The sequence below is a fragment of the Watersipora subatra genome, chromosome 8, assembly GCF_963576615.1.
Source record: "Watersipora subatra chromosome 8, tzWatSuba1.1, whole genome shotgun sequence".
Taxonomy (NCBI): domain Eukaryota; kingdom Metazoa; phylum Bryozoa; class Gymnolaemata; order Cheilostomatida; family Watersiporidae; genus Watersipora; species Watersipora subatra.
Window position 1 is genome coordinate 57,503,387 of NC_088715.1, and position 22,914 is coordinate 57,526,300.

Below are 22,914 nucleotides of genomic sequence, written 5' to 3' on the forward strand. Positions count from 1 at the left end.
AGGGAGACGACTTCGAAAGAGAAAGGCCGGTGAGAATAGCTTCGGTACTACCCGCGTCGAGATTAGAAGCGTTATTACGTAACTAGCTAGGAGAAGCGAATAGGCCACTCTCGGCGCGCGCGAATGCCGTAATCCTTTAATTACATCTATACCGTAAAGAGAGTAAAGGCGAATCTAAAAGTTTTCTAAATACGCCGAAGGGAGTTTAAAAGTTGGCGCTTTCGCGCCAGTTACCGAACGGGACGAGCGAGAGACCGACTCCGAACTAGTCGAGGTAGGCCGGACCGCTTCGGCGAGACGGGCGGACCGGAAAAAAAGCGACTAGTCTTCGGCCCCGGCGAGGCCTCTCGGTTTCTTCGAGCGGCTCGTTCGCCCTAAACGGGGACACTCGCTCGGCGGCGAATCGGCCGCGACTGAGCGACGGACGGCCGTCCGGGCAATTTATCGCTTCTCGGCCTATTGGCTAAGATCAAAGTGTAGCATTCGTGCTGCACGGCGGTCTTGCAGGTGTTTCATTGCACAGCCCCCCGAAACACCCGCGTGGCAGGCGAGCGGTCACATCCGGGCCCGCACTAGGGATTCCCACCCGGGGTGCCGGCCAGGCCAGAGCATTCAAATGCTCCACGAGTCCTTGGAAGTTTCGGTGGTCGTTGTACCTCGGACATTCGTGATGACCTGGCAAGGTAAATTACCGCCCTGCAATAAATTCCAGGGGTTGACAACCCTTGGGGGGCTGACCTTGGCGAAAAGCCAATATCGTCGAGGTCAGCCCCACTCCATGTCATAAAACAGGAGTATCTGTTCTAATCAGTTTAATATCTGATTCGCGGCGCATCGCGCCGCTACGATATTAATCTGATTTTTGGAACGAGATGGAGCGCGGAAGCTTGCTTCGGCTCCGTCACGGGTTGTCTCGGTATCGCAGTACCTCCGAGCACGGCCCACTCCCCTCGTCGGGAGGCACGAAACGAAAGATAAACTGAACCTACCTATTAGCCTACCTACCCGCCTACCTACCTACCTACCTACCTACCTACCTACCCACCTACCGGAAAAAAATTTTTGGCCGCGGGGCGGCGCTTTAAATTAACGCGCTTAGCGCGTAAATTCTTCCCGAAATCGCGAAAAAAACGACGCGGAGCGCGAGGGCGACCGCTCCGGTTTTAACTCGGCGAAAAGCGTGAAAGCGAGGCGCCGGCGACGACGCGGGCGCCTCGTCGACGTCCGTTAGCCGCGCCGACTAGCGCTCGCCGCGACCGAGCGCCCGTTTCGCGCGCGTTCGCTTTCGACTAAGCGCTCAGCCGTCGCTCCGAAACTTTCGTCGCCGCCGCTCTTCCGCCCTCGCCTTCTTTCCCCGGTCACGCCAGCCTTTCGCCTACGTTTATATTTCTATAGACGTTGGGTGTTGGGTGTTGGGGTGTTCGGGGTGTTCGGGGTGTTCGGGGTGTTCGGGGTGTTCGGGGTGTTCGGGGTGTTCGGGGTGAGCGGGTGGCGAGCGGACAGACGAGAGACCGCAAAGGTTTCGTTCGGGGCGGAAATCGCCCGAGACGAACCGACCCGTTCTATCTACGCACGTCTTTAGTAGTCGAAAACTACGAATAATGAAAACTTTTATCTACATTTGTATATATATATATATATATATATATATATATATATATATATGTATATATACATATATAAGAAATAGCCTTAACGAAGGGCGGGGAGGGGGAGGGGGGGACGACTTCGAAAGGATGACCAAGACGAGTAGACTCCTCGCTACTCTACTCGCGACGAGATTAGAAGCGTTATTACGTAACTAGCTAGGAGAAACGAAAAGGCTAGCACTCGCGTATAGGCTTAACGAAGAGAGGGAGACGACTTCGAAAGAGAAAGGCCGGTGAGAATAGCTTCGGTACTACCCGCGTCGAGATTAGAAGCGTTATTACGTAACTAGCTAGGAGAAGCGAATAGGCCACTCTCGGCGCGCGCGAATGCCGTAATCCTTTAATTACATCTATACCGTAAAGAGAGTAAAGGCGAATCTAAAAGTTTTCTAAATACGCCGAAGGGAGTTTAAAAGTTGGCGCTTTCGCGCCAGTTACCGAACGGGACGAGCGAGAGACCGACTCCGAACTAGTCGAGGTAGGCCGGACCGCTTCGGCGAGACGGGCGGACCGGAAAAAAAGCGACTAGTCTTCGGCCCCGGCGAGGCCTCTCGGTTTCTTCGAGCGGCTCGTTCGCCCTAAACGGGGACACTCGCTCGGCGGCGAATCGGCCGCGACTGAGCGACGGACGGCCGTCCGGGCAATTTATCGCTTCTCGGCCTATTGGCTAAGATCAAAGTGTAGCATTCGTGCTGCACGGCGGTCTTGCAGGTGTTTCATTGCACAGCCCCCCGAAACACCCGCGTGGCAGGCGAGCGGTCACATCCGGGCCCGCACTAGGGATTCCCACCCGGGGTGCCGGCCAGGCCAGAGCATTCAAATGCTCCACGAGTCCTTGGAAGTTTCGGTGGTCGTTGTACCTCGGACATTCGTGATGACCTGGCAAGGTAAATTACCGCCCTGCAATAAATTCCAGGGGTTGACAACCCTTGGGGGGCTGACCTTGGCGAAAAGCCAATATCGTCGAGGTCAGCCCCACTCCATGTCATAAAACAGGAGTATCTGTTCTAATCAGTTTAATATCTGATTCGCGGCGCATCGCGCCGCTACGATATTAATCTGATTTTTGGAACGAGATGGAGCGCGGAAGCTTGCTTCGGCTCCGTCACGGGTTGTCTCGGTATCGCAGTACCTCCGAGCACGGCCCACTCCCCTCGTCGGGAGGCACGAAACGAAAGATAAACTGAACCTACCTATTAGCCTACCTACCCGCCTACCTACCTACCTACCTACCTACCTACCTACCCACCTACCGGAAAAAAATTTTTGGCCGCGGGGCGGCGCTTTAAATTAACGCGCTTAGCGCGTAAATTCTTCCCGAAATCGCGAAAAAAACGACGCGGAGCGCGAGGGCGACCGCTCCGGTTTTAACTCGGCGAAAAGCGTGAAAGCGAGGCGCCGGCGACGACGCGGGCGCCTCGTCGACGTCCGTTAGCCGCGCCGACTAGCGCTCGCCGCGACCGAGCGCCCGTTTCGCGCGCGTTCGCTTTCGACTAAGCGCTCAGCCGTCGCTCCGAAACTTTCGTCGCCGCCGCTCTTCCGCCCTCGCCTTCTTTCCCCGGTCACGCCAGCCTTTCGCCTACGTTTATATTTCTATAGACGTTGGGTGTTGGGTGTTGGGGTGTTCGGGGTGTTCGGGGTGTTCGGGGTGTTCGGGGTGTTCGGGGTGTTCGGGGTGTTCGGGGTGTTCGGGGTGTTCGGGGTGTTCGGGGTGAGCGGGTGGCGAGCGGACAGACGAGAGACCGCAAAGGTTTCGTTCGGGGCGGAAATCGCCCGAGACGAACCGACCCGTTCTATCTACGCACGTCTTTAGTAGTCGAAAACTACGAATAATGAAAACTTTTATCTACATTTGTATATATATATATATATATATATATATATATATATATATATATATATATATATATATATATGTATATATACATATATAAGAAATAGCCTTAACGAAGGGCGGGGAGGGGGAGGGGGGGACGACTTCGAAAGGATGACCAAGACGAGTAGACTCCTCGCTACTCTACTCGCGACGAGATTAGAAGCGTTATTACGTAACTAGCTAGGAGAAACGAAAAGGCTAGCACTCGCGTATAGGCTTAACGAAGAGAGGGAGACGACTTCGAAAGAGAAAGGCCGGTGAGAATAGCTTCGGTACTACCCGCGTCGAGATTAGAAGCGTTATTACGTAACTAGCTAGGAGAAGCGAATAGGCCACTCTCGGCGCGCGCGAATGCCGTAATCCTTTAATTACATCTATACCGTAAAGAGAGTAAAGGCGAATCTAAAAGTTTTCTAAATACGCCGAAGGGAGTTTAAAAGTTGGCGCTTTCGCGCCAGTTACCGAACGGGACGAGCGAGAGACCGACTCCGAACTAGTCGAGGTAGGCCGGACCGCTTCGGCGAGACGGGCGGACCGGAAAAAAAGCGACTAGTCTTCGGCCCCGGCGAGGCCTCTCGGTTTCTTCGAGCGGCTCGTTCGCCCTAAACGGGGACACTCGCTCGGCGGCGAATCGGCCGCGACTGAGCGACGGACGGCCGTCCGGGCAATTTATCGCTTCTCGGCCTATTGGCTAAGATCAAAGTGTAGCATTCGTGCTGCACGGCGGTCTTGCAGGTGTTTCATTGCACAGCCCCCCGAAACACCCGCGTGGCAGGCGAGCGGTCACATCCGGGCCCGCACTAGGGATTCCCACCCGGGGTGCCGGCCAGGCCAGAGCATTCAAATGCTCCACGAGTCCTTGGAAGTTTCGGTGGTCGTTGTACCTCGGACATTCGTGATGACCTGGCAAGGTAAATTACCGCCCTGCAATAAATTCCAGGGGTTGACAACCCTTGGGGGGCTGACTTTGGCGAAAAGCCAATATCGTCGAGGTCAGCCCCACTCCATGTCATAAAACAGGAGTATCTGTTCTAATCAGTTTAATATCTGATTCGCGGCGCATCGCGCCGCTACGATATTAATCTGATTTTTGGAACGAGATGGAGCGCGGAAGCTTGCTTCGGCTCCGTCACGGGTTGTCTCGGTATCGCAGTACCTCCGAGCACGGCCCACTCCCCTCGTCGGGAGGCACGAAACGAAAGATAAACTGAACCTACCTATTAGCCTACCTACCCGCCTACCTACCTACCTACCTACCTACCTACCTACCCACCTACCGGAAAAAAATTTTTGGCCGCGGGGCGGCGCTTTAAATTAACGCGCTTAGCGCGTAAATTCTTCCCGAAATCGCGAAAAAAACGACGCGGAGCGCGAGGGCGACCGCTCCGGTTTTAACTCGGCGAAAAGCGTGAAAGCGAGGCGCCGGCGACGACGCGGGCGCCTCGTCGACGTCCGTTAGCCGCGCCGACTAGCGCTCGCCGCGACCGAGCGCCCGTTTCGCGCGCGTTCGCTTTCGACTAAGCGCTCAGCCGTCGCTCCGAAACTTTCGTCGCCGCCGCTCTTCCGCCCTCGCCTTCTTTCCCCGGTCACGCCAGCCTTTCGCCTACGTTTATATTTCTATAGACGTTGGGTGTTGGGGTGTTCGGGGTGTTCGGGGTGTTCGGGGTGTTCGGGGTGTTCGGGGTGTTCGGGGTGTTCGGGGTGTTCGGGGTGTTCGGGGTGAGCGGGTGGCGAGCGGACAGACGAGAGACCGCAATGGATTCGTTCGGGGCGGAAATCGCCCGAGACGAACCGACCCGTTCTATCTACGCGCTTCTTTAGTAGTCGAAAACTACGAATAATGAAAACTTTTATCTACATTTGTATATATATATATATATATATATATATATATATATATATATATATATATGTATATATACATATATAAGAAATAGCCTTAACGAAGGGCGGGGAGGGGGAGGGGGGGACGACTTCGAAAGGATGACCAAGACGAGTAGACTCCTCGCTACTCTACTCGCGACGAGATTAGAAGCGTTATTACGTAACTAGCTAGGAGAAACGAAAAGGCTAGCACTCGCGTATAGGCTTAACGAAGAGAGGGAGACGACTTCGAAAGAGAAAGGCCGGTGAGAATAGCTTCGGTACTACCCGCGTCGAGATTAGAAGCGTTATTACGTAACTAGCTAGGAGAAGCGAATAGGCCACTCTCGGCGAGCGCGAATGCCGTAATCCTTTAATTACATCTATACCGTAAAGAGAGTAAAGGCGAATCTAAAAGTTTTCTAAATACGCCGAAGGGAGTTTAAAAGTTGGCGCTTTCGCGCCAGTTACCGAACGGGACGAGCGAGAGACCGACTCCGAACTAGTCGAGGTAGGCCGGACCGCTTCGGCGAGACGGGCGGACCGGAAAAAAAGCGACTAGTCTTCGGCCCCGGCGAGGCCTCTCGGTTTCTTCGAGCGGCTCGTTCGCCCTAAACGGGGACACTCGCTCGGCGGCGAATCGGCCGCGACTGAGCGACGGACGGCCGTCCGGGCAATTTATCGCTTCTCGGCCTATTGGCTAAGATCAAAGTGTAGTATCTGTTCTAATCAGTTTAATATCTGATTCGCGGCGCATCGCGCCGCTACGATATTAATCTGATTTTTGGAACGAGATGGAGCGCGGAAGCTTGCTTCGGCTCCGTCACGGGTTGTCTCGGTATCGCAGTACCTCCGAGCACGGCCCACTCCCCTCGTCGGGAGGCACGAAACGAAAGATTAACTGAACCTACCTACCTACCTACCTACCTACCTACCTACCTACCCACGCGCCTACCGGAAAAAAATCTTTTGCCGCGAGGCGGCGCTTTAAATTAACGCGCTTAGCGCGTAAATTCTTCCCGATTTCGCGAAAAAAACGACGCGGAGCGCGAGGGCGACAGCTCCGATTTTAACTAGGCGAAAAGCGTGAAAGCGAGGCGCCGGCGACTACGCGGGCGCTTCTTCGACGCCCGTTAGCCGCGCCGACTAGCGTTCGCCGCGATCGAGCGCCCGTTTCGCGCGCGTTCGCTTTCGACTAAGCGCTCAGCCGTCGCTCCGAAACTTTCGTCGCCGCCTCCGCCCTCGCCCTCTTTCCCCCCGGTCACGCGCTCGCGCATCGCCAGCCCTTCGCCTACGTTTATTTCTATAGACGTTGGGTGTTGGGTGTTGGGGTGTTCGGGGTGTTCGGGGTGTTCGGGGTGTTCGGGGTGTTCGGGGTGTTCGGGGTGTTCGGGGTGTTCGGGGTGTTCGGGGTGAGCGGGTGGCGAGCGGACAGACGAGAGACCGCAAAGGTTTCGTTCGGGGCGGAAATCGCCCGAGACGAACCGACCCGTTCTATCTACGCACGTCTTTAGTAGTCGAAAACTACGAATAATGAAAACTTTTATCTACATTTGTATATATATATATATATATATATATATATATATATATATATATATATATATATATGTATATATACATATATAAGAAATAGCCTTAACGAAGGGCGGGGAGGGGGAGGGGGGGACGACTTCGAAAGGATGACCAAGACGAGTAGACTCCTCGCTACTCTACTCGCGACGAGATTAGAAGCGTTATTACGTAACTAGCTAGGAGAAACGAAAAGGCTAGCACTCGCGTATAGGCTTAACGAAGAGAGGGAGACGACTTCGAAAGAGAAAGGCCGGTGAGAATAGCTTCGGTACTACCCGCGTCGAGATTAGAAGCGTTATTACGTAACTAGCTAGGAGAAGCGAATAGGCCACTCTCGGCGCGCGCGAATGCCGTAATCCTTTAATTACATCTATACCGTAAAGAGAGTAAAGGCGAATCTAAAAGTTTTCTAAATACGCCGAAGGGAGTTTAAAAGTTGGCGCTTTCGCGCCAGTTACCGAACGGGACGAGCGAGAGACCGACTCCGAACTAGTCGAGGTAGGCCGGACCGCTTCGGCGAGACGGGCGGACCGGAAAAAAAGCGACTAGTCTTCGGCCCCGGCGAGGCCTCTCGGTTTCTTCGAGCGGCTCGTTCGCCCTAAACGGGGACACTCGCTCGGCGGCGAATCGGCCGCGACTGAGCGACGGACGGCCGTCCGGGCAATTTATCGCTTCTCGGCCTATTGGCTAAGATCAAAGTGTAGCATTCGTGCTGCACGGCGGTCTTGCAGGTGTTTCATTGCACAGCCCCCCGAAACACCCGCGTGGCAGGCGAGCGGTCACATCCGGGCCCGCACTAGGGATTCCCACCCGGGGTGCCGGCCAGGCCAGAGCATTCAAATGCTCCACGAGTCCTTGGAAGTTTCGGTGGTCGTTGTACCTCGGACATTCGTGATGACCTGGCAAGGTAAATTACCGCCCTGCAATAAATTCCAGGGGTTGACAACCCTTGGGGGGCTGACCTTGGCGAAAAGCCAATATCGTCGAGGTCAGCCCCACTCCATGTCATAAAACAGGAGTATCTGTTCTAATCAGTTTAATATCTGATTCGCGGCGCATCGCGCCGCTACGATATTAATCTGATTTTTGGAACGAGATGGAGCGCGGAAGCTTGCTTCGGCTCCGTCACGGGTTGTCTCGGTATCGCAGTACCTCCGAGCACGGCCCACTCCCCTCGTCGGGAGGCACGAAACGAAAGATAAACTGAACCTACCTATTAGCCTACCTACCCGCCTACCTACCTACCTACCTACCTACCTACCTACCCACCTACCGGAAAAAAATTTTTGGCCGCGGGGCGGCGCTTTAAATTAACGCGCTTAGCGCGTAAATTCTTCCCGAAATCGCGAAAAAAACGACGCGGAGCGCGAGGGCGACCGCTCCGGTTTTAACTCGGCGAAAAGCGTGAAAGCGAGGCGCCGGCGACGACGCGGGCGCCTCGTCGACGTCCGTTAGCCGCGCCGACTAGCGCTCGCCGCGACCGAGCGCCCGTTTCGCGCGCGTTCGCTTTCGACTAAGCGCTCAGCCGTCGCTCCGAAACTTTCGTCGCCGCCGCTCTTCCGCCCTCGCCTTCTTTCCCCGGTCACGCCAGCCTTTCGCCTACGTTTATATTTCTATAGACGTTGGGTGTTGGGGTGTTCGGGGTGTTCGGGGTGTTCGGGGTGTTCGGGGTGTTCGGGGTGTTCGGGGTGTTCGGGGTGTTCGGGGTGTTCGGGGTGTTCGGGGTGAGCGGGTGGCGAGCGGACAGACGAGAGACCGCAATGGATTCGTTCGGGGCGGAAATCGCCCGAGACGAACCGACCCGTTCTATCTACGCGCTTCTTTAGTAGTCGAAAACTACGAATAATGAAAACTTTTATCTACATTTGTATATATATATATATATATATATATATATATATATATATATATATATATGTATATATACATATATAAGAAATAGCCTTAACGAAGGGCGGGGAGGGGGAGGGGGGGACGACTTCGAAAGGATGACCAAGACGAGTAGACTCCTCGCTACTCTACTCGCGACGAGATTAGAAGCGTTATTACGTAACTAGCTAGGAGAAACGAAAAGGCTAGCACTCGCGTATAGGCTTAACGAAGAGAGGGAGACGACTTCGAAAGAGAAAGGCCGGTGAGAATAGCTTCGGTACTACCCGCGTCGAGATTAGAAGCGTTATTACGTAACTAGCTAGGAGAAGCGAATAGGCCACTCTCGGCGAGCGCGAATGCCGTAATCCTTTAATTACATCTATACCGTAAAGAGAGTAAAGGCGAATCTAAAAGTTTTCTAAATACGCCGAAGGGAGTTTAAAAGTTGGCGCTTTCGCGCCAGTTACCGAACGGGACGAGCGAGAGACCGACTCCGAACTAGTCGAGGTAGGCCGGACCGCTTCGGCGAGACGGGCGGACCGGAAAAAAAGCGACTAGTCTTCGGCCCCGGCGAGGCCTCTCGGTTTCTTCGAGCGGCTCGTTCGCCCTAAACGGGGACACTCGCTCGGCGGCGAATCGGCCGCGACTGAGCGACGGACGGCCGTCCGGGCAATTTATCGCTTCTCGGCCTATTGGCTAAGATCAAAGTGTAGTATCTGTTCTAATCAGTTTAATATCTGATTCGCGGCGCATCGCGCCGCTACGATATTAATCTGATTTTTGGAACGAGATGGAGCGCGGAAGCTTGCTTCGGCTCCGTCACGGGTTGTCTCGGTATCGCAGTACCTCCGAGCACGGCCCACTCCCCTCGTCGGGAGGCACGAAACGAAAGATTAACTGAACCTACCTACCTACCTACCTACCTACCTACCTACCTACCCTCGCGCCTACCGGAAAAAAATCTTTTGCCGCGAGGCGGCGCTTTAAATTAACGCGCTTAGCGCGTAAATTCTTCCCGATTTCGCGAAAAAAACGACGCGGAGCGCGAGGGCGACAGCTCCGATTTTAACTAGGCGAAAAGCGTGAAAGCGAGGCGCCGGCGACTACGCGGGCGCTTCTTCGACGCCCGTTAGCCGCGCCGACTAGCGTTCGCCGCGATCGAGCGCCCGTTTCGCGCGCGTTCGCTTTCGACTAAGCGCTCAGCCGTCGCTCCGAAACTTTCGTCGCCGCCTCCGCCCTCGCCCTCTTTCCCCCCGGTCACGCGCTCGCGCATCGCCAGCCCTTCGCCTACGTTTATTTCTATAGACGTTGGGTGTTGGGTGTTGGGGTGTTCGGGGTGTTCGGGGTGTTCGGGGTGTTCGGGGTGTTCGGGGTGTTCGGGGTGTTCGGGGTGTTCGGGGTGTTCGGGGTGAGCGGGTGGCGAGCGGACAGACGAGAGACCGCAAAGGTTTCGTTCGGGGCGGAAATCGCCCGAGACGAACCGACCCGTTCTATCTACGCACGTCTTTAGTAGTCGAAAACTACGAATAATGAAAACTTTTATCTACATTTGTATATATATATATATATATATATATATATATATATATATATATATATATATATATGTATATATACATATATAAGAAATAGCCTTAACGAAGGGCGGGGAGGGGGAGGGGGGGACGACTTCGAAAGGATGACCAAGACGAGTAGACTCCTCGCTACTCTACTCGCGACGAGATTAGAAGCGTTATTACGTAACTAGCTAGGAGAAACGAAAAGGCTAGCACTCGCGTATAGGCTTAACGAAGAGAGGGAGACGACTTCGAAAGAGAAAGGCCGGTGAGAATAGCTTCGGTACTACCCGCGTCGAGATTAGAAGCGTTATTACGTAACTAGCTAGGAGAAGCGAATAGGCCACTCTCGGCGCGCGCGAATGCCGTAATCCTTTAATTACATCTATACCGTAAAGAGAGTAAAGGCGAATCTAAAAGTTTTCTAAATACGCCGAAGGGAGTTTAAAAGTTGGCGCTTTCGCGCCAGTTACCGAACGGGACGAGCGAGAGACCGACTCCGAACTAGTCGAGGTAGGCCGGACCGCTTCGGCGAGACGGGCGGACCGGAAAAAAAGCGACTAGTCTTCGGCCCCGGCGAGGCCTCTCGGTTTCTTCGAGCGGCTCGTTCGCCCTAAACGGGGACACTCGCTCGGCGGCGAATCGGCCGCGACTGAGCGACGGACGGCCGTCCGGGCAATTTATCGCTTCTCGGCCTATTGGCTAAGATCAAAGTGTAGCATTCGTGCTGCACGGCGGTCTTGCAGGTGTTTCATTGCACAGCCCCCCGAAACACCCGCGTGGCAGGCGAGCGGTCACATCCGGGCCCGCACTAGGGATTCCCACCCGGGGTGCCGGCCAGGCCAGAGCATTCAAATGCTCCACGAGTCCTTGGAAGTTTCGGTGGTCGTTGTACCTCGGACATTCGTGATGACCTGGCAAGGTAAATTACCGCCCTGCAATAAATTCCAGGGGTTGACAACCCTTGGGGGGCTGACCTTGGCGAAAAGCCAATATCGTCGAGGTCAGCCCCACTCCATGTCATAAAACAGGAGTATCTGTTCTAATCAGTTTAATATCTGATTCGCGGCGCATCGCGCCGCTACGATATTAATCTGATTTTTGGAACGAGATGGAGCGCGGAAGCTTGCTTCGGCTCCGTCACGGGTTGTCTCGGTATCGCAGTACCTCCGAGCACGGCCCACTCCCCTCGTCGGGAGGCACGAAACGAAAGATAAACTGAACCTACCTATTAGCCTACCTACCCGCCTACCTACCTACCTACCTACCTACCTACCTACCCACCTACCGGAAAAAAATTTTTGGCCGCGGGGCGGCGCTTTAAATTAACGCGCTTAGCGCGTAAATTCTTCCCGAAATCGCGAAAAAAACGACGCGGAGCGCGAGGGCGACCGCTCCGGTTTTAACTCGGCGAAAAGCGTGAAAGCGAGGCGCCGGCGACGACGCGGGCGCCTCGTCGACGTCCGTTAGCCGCGCCGACTAGCGCTCGCCGCGACCGAGCGCCCGTTTCGCGCGCGTTCGCTTTCGACTAAGCGCTCAGCCGTCGCTCCGAAACTTTCGTCGCCGCCGCTCTTCCGCCCTCGCCTTCTTTCCCCGGTCACGCCAGCCTTTCGCCTACGTTTATATTTCTATAGACGTTGGGTGTTGGGGTGTTCGGGGTGTTCGGGGTGTTCGGGGTGTTCGGGGTGTTCGGGGTGTTCGGGGTGTTCGGGGTGTTCGGGGTGTTCGGGGTGAGCGGGTGGCGAGCGGACAGACGAGAGACCGCAATGGATTCGTTCGGGGCGGAAATCGCCCGAGACGAACCGACCCGTTCTATCTACGCGCTTCTTTAGTAGTCGAAAACTACGAATAATGAAAACTTTTATCTACATTTGTATATATATATATATATATATATATATATATATATATATATATATATATATATGTATATATACATATATAAGAAATAGCCTTAACGAAGGGCGGGGAGGGGGAGGGGGGGACGACTTCGAAAGGATGACCAAGACGAGTAGACTCCTCGCTACTCTACTCGCGACGAGATTAGAAGCGTTATTACGTAACTAGCTAGGAGAAACGAAAAGGCTAGCACTCGCGTATAGGCTTAACGAAGAGAGGGAGACGACTTCGAAAGAGAAAGGCCGGTGAGAATAGCTTCGGTACTACCCGCGTCGAGATTAGAAGCGTTATTACGTAACTAGCTAGGAGAAGCGAATAGGCCACTCTCGGCGCGCGCGAATGCCGTAATCCTTTAATTACATCTATACCGTAAAGAGAGTAAAGGCGAATCTAAAAGTTTTCTAAATACGCCGAAGGGAGTTTAAAAGTTGGCGCTTTCGCGCCAGTTACCGAACGGGACGAGCGAGAGACCGACTCCGAACTAGTCGAGGTAGGCCGGACCGCTTCGGCGAGACGGGCGGACCGGAAAAAAAGCGACTAGTCTTCGGCCCCGGCGAGGCCTCTCGGTTTCTTCGAGCGGCTCGTTCGCCCTAAACGGGGACACTCGCTCGGCGGCGAATCGGCCGCGACTGAGCGACGGACGGCCGTCCGGGCAATTTATCGCTTCTCGGCCTATTGGCTAAGATCAAAGTGTAGTATCTGTTCTAATCAGTTTAATATCTGATTCGCGGCGCATCGCGCCGCTACGATATTAATCTGATTTTTGGAACGAGATGGAGCGCGGAAGCTTGCTTCGGCTCCGTCACGGGTTGTCTCGGTATCGCAGTACCTCCGAGCACGGCCCACTCCCCTCGTCGGGAGGCACGAAACGAAAGATTAACTGAACCTACCTACCTACCTACCTACCTACCTACCTACCCACGCGCCTACCGGAAAAAAATCTTTTGCCGCGAGGCGGCGCTTTAAATTAACGCGCTTAGCGCGTAAATTCTTCCCGAATTCGCGAAAAAAACGACGCGGAGCGCGAGGGCGACAGCTCCGATTTTAACTAGGCGAAAAGCGTGAAAGCGAGGCGCCGGCGACTACGCGGGCGCTTCTTCGACGCCCGTTAGCCGCGCCGACTAGCGTTCGCCGCGATCGAGCGCCCGTTTCGCGCGCGTTCGCTTTCGACTAAGCGCTCAGCCGTCGCTCCGAAACTTTCGTCGCCGCCTCCGCCCTCGCCCTCTTTCCCCCCGGTCACGCGCTCGCGCATCGCCAGCCCTTCGCCTACGTTTATTTCTATAGACGTTGGGTGTTGGGTGTTGGGGTGTTCGGGGTGAGCGGGTGGCGAGCGGACAGACGAGAGACCGCAATGGATTCGTTCGGGGCGGAAATCGCCCGAGACGAACCGACCCGTTCTATCTACGCGCTTCTTTAGTAGTCGAAAACTACGAATAATGAAAACTTTTATCTACATTTGTATATATATATATATATATATATATATATATATATATGTATATATACATATATAAGAAATAGCCTTAACGAAGGGCGGGGAGGGGGAGGGGGGGACGACTTCGAAAGGATGACCAAGACGAGTAGACTCCTCGCTACTCTACTCGCGACGAGATTAGAAGCGTTATTACGTAACTAGCTAGGAGAAACGAAAAGGCTAGCACTCGCGTATAGGCTTAACGAAGAGAGGGAGACGACTTCGAAAGAGAAAGGCCGGTGAGAATAGCTTCGGTACTACCCGCGTCGAGATTAGAAGCGTTATTACGTAACTAGCTAGGAGAAGCGAATAGGCCACTCTCGGCGCGCGCGAATGCCGTAATCCTTTAATTACATCTATACCGTAAAGAGAGTAAAGGCGAATCTAAAAGTTTTCTAAATACGCCGAAGGGAGTTTAAAAGTTGGCGCTTTCGCGCCAGTTACCGAACGGGACGAGCGAGAGACCGACTCCGAACTAGTCGAGGTAGGCCGGACCGCTTCGGCGAGACGGGCGGACCGGAAAAAAAGCGACTAGTCTTCGGCCCCGGCGAGGCCTCTCGGTTTCTTCGAGCGGCTCGTTCGCCCTAAACGGGGACACTCGCTCGGCGGCGAATCGGCCGCGACTGAGCGACGGACGGCCGTCCGGGCAATTTATCGCTTCTCGGCCTATTGGCTAAGATCAAAGTGTAGCATTCGTGCTGCACGGCGGTCTTGCAGGTGTTTCATTGCACAGCCCCCCGAAACACCCGCGTGGCAGGCGAGCGGTCACATCCGGGCCCGCACTAGGGATTCCCACCCGGGGTGCCGGCCAGGCCAGAGCATTCAAATGCTCCACGAGTCCTTGGAAGTTTCGGTGGTCGTTGTACCTCGGACATTCGTGATGACCTGGCAAGGTAAATTACCGCCCTGCAATAAATTCCAGGGGTTGACAACCCTTGGGGGGCTGACCTTGGCGAAAAGCCAATATCGTCGAGGTCAGCCCCACTCCATGTCATAAAACAGGAGTATCTGTTCTAATCAGTTTAATATCTGATTCGCGGCGCATCGCGCCGCTACGATATTAATCTGATTTTTGGAACGAGATGGAGCGCGGAAGCTTGCTTCGGCTCCGTCACGGGTTGTCTCGGTATCGCAGTACCTCCGAGCACGGCCCACTCCCCTCGTCGGGAGGCACGAAACGAAAGATAAACTGAACCTACCTATTAGCCTACCTACCCGCCTACCTACCTACCTACCTACCTACCTACCTACCCACCTACCGGAAAAAAATTTTTGGCCGCGGGGCGGCGCTTTAAATTAACGCGCTTAGCGCGTAAATTCTTCCCGAAATCGCGAAAAAAACGACGCGGAGCGCGAGGGCGACCGCTCCGGTTTTAACTCGGCGAAAAGCGTGAAAGCGAGGCGCCGGCGACGACGCGGGCGCCTCGTCGACGTCCGTTAGCCGCGCCGACTAGCGCTCGCCGCGACCGAGCGCCCGTTTCGCGCGCGTTCGCTTTCGACTAAGCGCTCAGCCGTCGCTCCGAAACTTTCGTCGCCGCCGCTCTTCCGCCCTCGCCTTCTTTCCCCGGTCACGCCAGCCTTTCGCCTACGTTTATATTTCTATAGACGTTGGGTGTTGGGTGTTGGGGTGTTCGGGGTGTTCGGGGTGTTCGGGGTGTTCGGGGTGTTCGGGGTGTTCGGGGTGTTCGGGGTGAGCGGGTGGCGAGCGGACAGACGAGAGACCGCAAAGGTTTCGTTCGGGGCGGAAATCGCCCGAGACGAACCGACCCGTTCTATCTACGCACGTCTTTAGTAGTCGAAAACTACGAATAATGAAAACTTTTATCTACATTTGTATATATATATATATATATATATATATATATATATATATATATATGTATATATACATATATAAGAAATAGCCTTAACGAAGGGCGGGGAGGGGGAGGGGGGGACGACTTCGAAAGGATGACCAAGACGAGTAGACTCCTCGCTACTCTACTCGCGACGAGATTAGAAGCGTTATTACGTAACTAGCTAGGAGAAACGAAAAGGCTAGCACTCGCGTATAGGCTTAACGAAGAGAGGGAGACGACTTCGAAAGAGAAAGGCCGGTGAGAATAGCTTCGGTACTACCCGCGTCGAGATTAGAAGCGTTATTACGTAACTAGCTAGGAGAAGCGAATAGGCCACTCTCGGCGCGCGCGAATGCCGTAATCCTTTAATTACATCTATACCGTAAAGAGAGTAAAGGCGAATCTAAAAGTTTTCTAAATACGCCGAAGGGAGTTTAAAAGTTGGCGCTTTCGCGCCAGTTACCGAACGGGACGAGCGAGAGACCGACTCCGAACTAGTCGAGGTAGGCCGGACCGCTTCGGCGAGACGGGCGGACCGGAAAAAAAGCGACTAGTCTTCGGCCCCGGCGAGGCCTCTCGGTTTCTTCGAGCGGCTCGTTCGCCCTAAACGGGGACACTCGCTCGGCGGCGAATCGGCCGCGACTGAGCGACGGACGGCCGTCCGGGCAATTTATCGCTTCTCGGCCTATTGGCTAAGATCAAAGTGTAGCATTCGTGCTGCACGGCGGTCTTGCAGGTGTTTCATTGCACAGCCCCCCGAAACACCCGCGTGGCAGGCGAGCGGTCACATCCGGGCCCGCACTAGGGATTCCCACCCGGGGTGCCGGCCAGGACAGAGCATTCAAATGCTCCACGAGTCCTTGGAAGTTTCGGTGGTCGTTGTACCTCGGACATTCGTGATGACCTGGCAAGGTAAATTACCGCCCTGCAATAAATTCCAGGGGTTGACAACCCTTGGGGGGCTGACCTTGGCGAAAAGCCAATATCGTCGAGGTCAGCCCCACTCCATGTCATAAAACAGGAGTATCTGTTCTAATCAGTTTAATATCTGATTCGCGGCGCATCGCGCCGCTACGATATTAATCTGATTTTTGGAACGAGATGGAGCGCGGAAGCTTGCTTCGGCTCCGTCACGGGTTGTCTCAGTATCGCAGTACCTCCGAGCACGGCCCACTCCCCTCGTCGGGAGGCACGAAACGAAAGATAAACTGAACCTACCTATTAGCCTACCTACCCGCCTACCTACCTACCTACCTACCTACCTACCTACCCACCTACCGGAAAAAAATTTTTGGCCGCGGGGCGGCGCTTTAAATTAACGCGCTTTGCGCGTAAATTCTTCCCGAAATCGCGAAAAAAACGACGCGGAGCGCGAGGGCGACCGCTCCGGTTTTAACTCGGCGAAAAGCGTGAAAGCGAGGCGCCGGCGACGACGCGGGCGCCTCGTCGACGTCCGTTAGCCGCGCCGACTAGCGCTCGCCGCGACCGAGCGCCCGTTTCGCGCGCGTTCGCTTTCGACTAAGCGCTCAGCCGTCGCTCCGAAACTTTCGTCGCCGCCGCTCTTCCGCCCTCGCCTTCTTTCCCCGGTCACGCCAGCCTTTCGCCTACGTTTATATTTCTATAGACGTTGGGTGTTGGGTGTTGGGGTGTTCGGGGTGTTCGGGGTGTTCGGGGTGTTCGGGGTGTTCGGGGTGTTCGGGGTGTTCGGGGTGAGCGGGTGGCGAGCGGACAGACGAGAGACCGCAAAGGTTTCGTTCGGGGCGGAAATCGCCCGAGACGAACCGACCCGTTCTATCTACGCACGTCTTTAGTAGTCGAAAACTACGAATAATGAAAACTTTTATCTACATTTGTATATATATATATATATATATATATATATATATGTATATATACATATATAAGAAATAGCCTTAACGAAGGGCGGGGAGGGGGAGGGGGGGACGACTTCGAAAGGATGACCAAGACGAGTAGACTCCTCGCTACTCTACTCGCGACGAGATTAGAAGCGTTATTACGTAACTAGCTAGGAGAAACGAAAAGGCTAGCACTCGCGTATAGGCTTAACGAAGAGAGGGAGACGACTTCGAAAGAGAAAGGCCGGTGAGAATAGCTTCGGTACTACCCGCGTCGAGATTAGAAGCGTTATTACGTAACTAGCTAGGAGAAGCGAATAGGCCACTCTCGGCGCGCGCGAATGCCGTAATCCTTTAATTACATCTATACCGTAAAGAGAGTAAAGGCGAATCTAAAAGTTTTCTAAATACGCCGAAGGGAGTTTAAAAGTTGGCGCTTTCGCGCCAGTTACCGAACGGGACGAGCGAGAGACCGACTCCGAACTAGTCGAGGTAGGCCGGACCGCTTCGGCGAGACGGGCGGACCGGAAAAAAAGCGACTAGTCTTCGGCCCCGGCGAGGCCTCTCGGTTTCTTCGAGCGGCTCGTTCGCCCTAAACGGGGACACTCGCTCGGCGGCGAATCGGCCGCGACTGAGCGACGGACGGCCGTCCGGGCAATTTATCGCTTCTCGGCCTATTGGCTAAGATCAAAGTGTAGCATTCGTGCTGCACGGCGGTCTTGCAGGTGTTTCATTGCACAGCCCCCCGAAACACCCGCGTGGCAGGCGAGCGGTCACATCCGGGCCCGCACTAGGGATTCCCACCCGGGGTGCCGGCCAGGCCAGAGCATTCAAATGCTCCACGAGTCCTTGGAAGTTTCGGTGGTCGTTGTACCTCGGACATTCGTGATGACCTGGCAAGGTAAATTACCGCCCTGCAATAAATTCCAGGGGTTGACAACCCTTGGGGGGCTGACCTTGGCGAAAAGCCAATATCGTCGAGGTCAGCCCCACTCCATGTCATAAAACAGGAGTATCTGTTCTAATCAGTTTAATATCTGATTCGCGGCGCATCGCGCCGCTACGATATTAATCTGATTTTTGGAACGAGATGGAGCGCGGAAGCTTGCTTCGGCTCCGTCACGGGTTGTCTCGGTATCGCAGTACCTCCGAGCACGGCCCACTCCCCTCGTCGGGAGGCACGAAACGAAAGATAAACTGAACCTACCTATTAGCCTACCTACCCGCCTACCTACCTACCTACCTACCTACCTACCTACCCACCTACCGGAAAAAAATTTTTGGCCGCGGGGCGGCGCTTTAAATTAACGCGCTTAGCGCGTAAATTCTTCCCGAAATCGCGAAAAAAACGACGCGGAGCGCGAGGGCGACCGCTCCGGTTTTAACTCGGCGAAAAGCGTGAAAGCGAGGCGCCGGCGACGACGCGGGCGCCTCGTCGACGTCCGTTAGCCGCGCCGACTAGCGCTCGCCGCGACCGAGCGCCCGTTTCGCGCGCGTTCGCTTTCGACTAAGCGCTCAGCCGTCGCTCCGAAACTTTCGTCGCCGCCGCTCTTCCGCCCTCGCCTTCTTTCCCCGGTCACGCCAGCCTTTCGCCTACGTTTATATTTCTATAGACGTTGGGTGTTGGGTGTTGGGGTGTTCGGGGTGTTCGGGGTGTTCGGGGTGAGCGGGTGGCGAGCGGACAGACGAGAGACCGCAAAGGTTTCGTTCGGGGCGGAAATCGCCCGAGACGAACCGACCCGTTCTATCTACGCACGTCTTTAGTAGTCGAAAACTACGAATAATGAAAACTTTTATCTACATTTGTATATATATATATATATATATATATATATATATATATATATATATATATATATATATGTATATATACATATATAAGAAATAGCCTTAACGAAGGGCGGGGAGGGGGAGGGGGGGACGACTTCGAAAGGATGACCAAGACGAGTAGACTCCTCGCTACTCTACTCGCGACGAGATTAGAAGCGTTATTACGTAACTAGCTAGGAGAAACGAAAAGGCTAGCACTCGCGTATAGGCTTAACGAAGAGAGGGAGACGACTTCGAAAGAGAAAGGCCGGTGAGAATAGCTTCGGTACTACCCGCGTCGAGATTAGAAGCGTTATTACGTAACTAGCTAGGAGAAGCGAATAGGCCACTCTCGGCGCGCGCGAATGCCGTAATCCTTTAATTACATCTATACCGTAAAGAGAGTAAAGGCGAATCTAAAAGTTTTCTAAATACGCCGAAGGGAGTTTAAAAGTTGGCGCTTTCGCGCCAGTTACCGAACGGGACGAGCGAGAGACCGACTCCGAACTAGTCGAGGTAGGCCGGACCGCTTCGGCGAGACGGGCGGACCGGAAAAAAAGCGACTAGTCTTCGGCCCCGGCGAGGCCTCTCGGTTTCTTCGAGCGGCTCGTTCGCCCTAAACGGGGACACTCGCTCGGCGGCGAATCGGCCGCGACTGAGCGACGGACGGCCGTCCGGGCAATTTATCGCTTCTCGGCCTATTGGCTAAGATCAAAGTGTAGCATTCGTGCTGCACGGCGGTCTTGCAGGTGTTTCATTGCACAGCCCCCCGAAACACCCGCGTGGCAGGCGAGCGGTCACATCCGGGCCCGCACTAGGGATTCCCACCCGGGGTGCCGGCCAGGCCAGAGCATTCAAATGCTCCACGAGTCCTTGGAAGTTTCGGTGGTCGTTGTACCTCGGACATTCGTGATGACCTGGCAAGGTAAATTACCGCCCTGCAATAAATTCCAGGGGTTGACAACCCTTGGGGGGCTGACTTTGGCGAAAAGCCAATATCGTCGAGGTCAGCCCCACTCCATGTCATAAAACAGGAGTATCTGTTCTAATCAGTTTAATATCTGATTCGCGGCGCATCGCGCCGCTACGATATTAATCTGATTTTTGGAACGAGATGGAGCGCGGAAGCTTGCTTCGGCTCCGTCACGGGTTGTCTCGGTATCGCAGTACCTCCGAGCACGGCCCACTCCCCTCGTCGGGAGGCACGAAACGAAAGATAAACTGAACCTACCTATTAGCCTACCTACCCGCCTACCTACCTACCTACCTACCTACCTACCTACCCACCTACCGGAAAAAAATTTTTGGCCGCGGGGCGGCGCTTTAAATTAACGCGCTTAGCGCGTAAATTCTTCCCGAAATCGCGAAAAAAACGACGCGGAGCGCGAGGGCGACCGCTCCGGTTTTAACTCGGCGAAAAGCGTGAAAGCGAGGCGCCGGCGACGACGCGGGCGCCTCGTCGACGTCCGTTAGCCGCGCCGACTAGCGCTCGCCGCGACCGAGCGCCCGTTTCGCGCGCGTTCGCTTTCGACTAAGCGCTCAGCCGTCGCTCCGAAACTTTCGTCGCCGCCGCTCTTCCGCCCTCGCCTTCTTTCCCCGGTCACGCCAGCCTTTCGCCTACGTTTATATTTCTATAGACGTTGGGTGTTGGGGTGTTCGGGGTGTTCGGGGTGTTCGGGGTGTTCGGGGTGTTCGGGGTGTTCGGGGTGTTCGGGGTGTTCGGGGTGTTCGGGGTGAGCGGGTGGCGAGCGGACAGACGAGAGACCGCAATGGATTCGTTCGGGGCGGAAATCGCCCGAGACGAACCGACCCGTTCTATCTACGCGCTTCTTTAGTAGTCGAAAACTACGAATAATGAAAACTTTTATCTACATTTGTATATATATATATATATATATATATATATATATATATATATATATATGTATATATACATATATAAGAAATAGCCTTAACGAAGGGCGGGGAGGGGGAGGGGGGGACGACTTCGAAAGGATGACCAAGACGAGTAGACTCCTCGCTACTCTACTCGCGACGAGATTAGAAGCGTTATTACGTAACTAGCTAGGAGAAACGAAAAGGCTAGCACTCGCGTATAGGCTTAACGAAGAGAGGGAGACGACTTCGAAAGAGAAAGGCCGGTGAGAATAGCTTCGGTACTACCCGCGTCGAGATTAGAAGCGTTATTACGTAACTAGCTAGGAGAAGCGAATAGGCCACTCTCGGCGCGCGCGAATGCCGTAATCCTTTAATTACATCTATACCGTAAAGAGAGTAAAGGCGAATCTAAAAGTTTTCTAAATACGCCGAAGGGAGTTTAAAAGTTGGCGCTTTCGCGCCAGTTACCGAACGGGACGAGCGAGAGACCGACTCCGAACTAGTCGAGGTAGGCCGGACCGCTTCGGCGAGACGGGCGGACCGGAAAAAAAGCGACTAGTCTTCGGCCCCGGCGAGGCCTCTCGGTTTCTTCGAGCGGCTCGTTCGCCCTAAACGGGGACACTCGCTCGGCGGCGAATCGGCCGCGACTGAGCGACGGACGGCCGTCCGGGCAATTTATCGCTTCTCGGCCTATTGGCTAAGATCAAAGTGTAGCATTCGTGCTGCACGGCGGTCTTGCAGGTGTTTCATTGCACAGCCCCCCGAAACACCCGCGTGGCAGGCGAGCGGTCACATCCGGGCCCGCACTAGGGATTCCCACCCGGGGTGCCGGCCAGGCCAGAGCATTCAAATGCTCCACGAGTCCTTGGAAGTTTCGGTGGTCGTTGTACCTCGGACATTCGTGATGACCTGGCAAGGTAAATTACCGCCCTGCAAAATAAATTCCAGGGGTTGACAACCCTTGGGGGGCTGACTTTGGCGAAAAGCCAATATCGTCGAGGTCAGCCCCACTCCATGTCATAAAACAGGAGTATCTGTTCTAATCAGTTTAATATCTGATTCGCGGCGCATCGCGCCGCTACGATATTAATCTGATTTTTGGAACGAGATGGAGCGCGGAAGCTTGCTTCGGCTCCGTCACGGGTTGTCTCGGTATCGCAGTACCTCCGAGCACGGCCCACTCCCCTCGTCGGGAGGCACGAAACGAAAGATAAACTGAACCTACCTATTAGCCTACCTACCCGCCTACCTACCTACCTACCTACCTACCTACCCACCTACCGGAAAAAAATTTTTGGCCGCGGGGCGGCGCTTTAAATTAACGCGCTTAGCGCGTAAATTCTTCCCGAAATCGCGAAAAAAACGACGCGGAGCGCGAGGGCGACCGCTCCGGTTTTAACTCGGCGAAAAGCGTGAAAGCGAGGCGCCGGCGACGACGCGGGCGCCTCGTCGACGTCCGTTAGCCGCGCCGACTAGCGCTCGCCGCGACCGAGCGCCCGTTTCGCGCGCGTTCGCTTTCGACTAAGCGCTCAGCCGTCGCTCCGAAACTTTCGTCGCCGCCGCTCTTCCGCCCTCGCCTTCTTTCCCCGGTCACGCCAGCCTTTCGCCTACGTTTATATTTCTATAGACGTTGGGTGTTGGGGTGTTCGGGGTGTTCGGGGTGTTCGGGGTGTTCGGGGTGTTCGGGGTGTTCGGGGTGTTCGGGGTGTTCGGGGTGTTCGGGGTGAGCGGGTGGCGAGCGGACAGACGAGAGACCGCAATGGATTCGT

At 54.6% G+C, this 22,914-nt stretch overlaps 3 non-coding genes and 10 pseudogenes across 3 annotated transcripts; all 13 read left to right on the forward strand.

The window, feature by feature from the left end:
• Positions 1-773: 773 nt before the first annotated feature.
• Positions 774-950, forward strand: LOC137402954 (U2 spliceosomal RNA; annotated as a pseudogene).
• A 1,676-nt stretch (positions 951-2,626) lies between these two features.
• Positions 2,627-2,803, forward strand: LOC137402955 (U2 spliceosomal RNA; annotated as a pseudogene).
• Positions 2,804-4,526: 1,723 nt separating this feature from the next.
• LOC137402957 (U2 spliceosomal RNA) lies at positions 4,527-4,703 on the forward strand (annotated as a pseudogene).
• A 1,365-nt stretch (positions 4,704-6,068) lies between these two features.
• LOC137402904 (U2 spliceosomal RNA) lies at positions 6,069-6,260 on the forward strand. The gene has a single exon (XR_010979520.1). It is a non-coding gene; the product is annotated as a U2 spliceosomal RNA (small nuclear RNA).
• Positions 6,261-7,960: 1,700 nt separating this feature from the next.
• Positions 7,961-8,137, forward strand: LOC137402958 (U2 spliceosomal RNA; annotated as a pseudogene).
• Positions 8,138-9,511: 1,374 nt separating this feature from the next.
• Positions 9,512-9,703, forward strand: LOC137402905 (U2 spliceosomal RNA). Its single transcript, XR_010979521.1, has one exon. It is a non-coding gene; the product is annotated as a U2 spliceosomal RNA (small nuclear RNA).
• A 1,700-nt stretch (positions 9,704-11,403) lies between these two features.
• LOC137402959 (U2 spliceosomal RNA) lies at positions 11,404-11,580 on the forward strand (annotated as a pseudogene).
• A 1,369-nt stretch (positions 11,581-12,949) lies between these two features.
• On the forward strand, positions 12,950-13,141 carry LOC137402906 (U2 spliceosomal RNA). Its single transcript, XR_010979522.1, has one exon. It is a non-coding gene; the product is annotated as a U2 spliceosomal RNA (small nuclear RNA).
• Positions 13,142-14,747: 1,606 nt separating this feature from the next.
• On the forward strand, positions 14,748-14,924 carry LOC137402960 (U2 spliceosomal RNA; annotated as a pseudogene).
• A 1,680-nt stretch (positions 14,925-16,604) lies between these two features.
• LOC137402988 (U2 spliceosomal RNA) lies at positions 16,605-16,781 on the forward strand (annotated as a pseudogene).
• Positions 16,782-18,449: 1,668 nt separating this feature from the next.
• Positions 18,450-18,626, forward strand: LOC137402961 (U2 spliceosomal RNA; annotated as a pseudogene).
• A 1,656-nt stretch (positions 18,627-20,282) lies between these two features.
• LOC137402962 (U2 spliceosomal RNA) lies at positions 20,283-20,459 on the forward strand (annotated as a pseudogene).
• Positions 20,460-22,154: 1,695 nt separating this feature from the next.
• LOC137402963 (U2 spliceosomal RNA) lies at positions 22,155-22,331 on the forward strand (annotated as a pseudogene).
• The last annotated feature ends 583 nt before the right edge of the window (positions 22,332-22,914 follow it).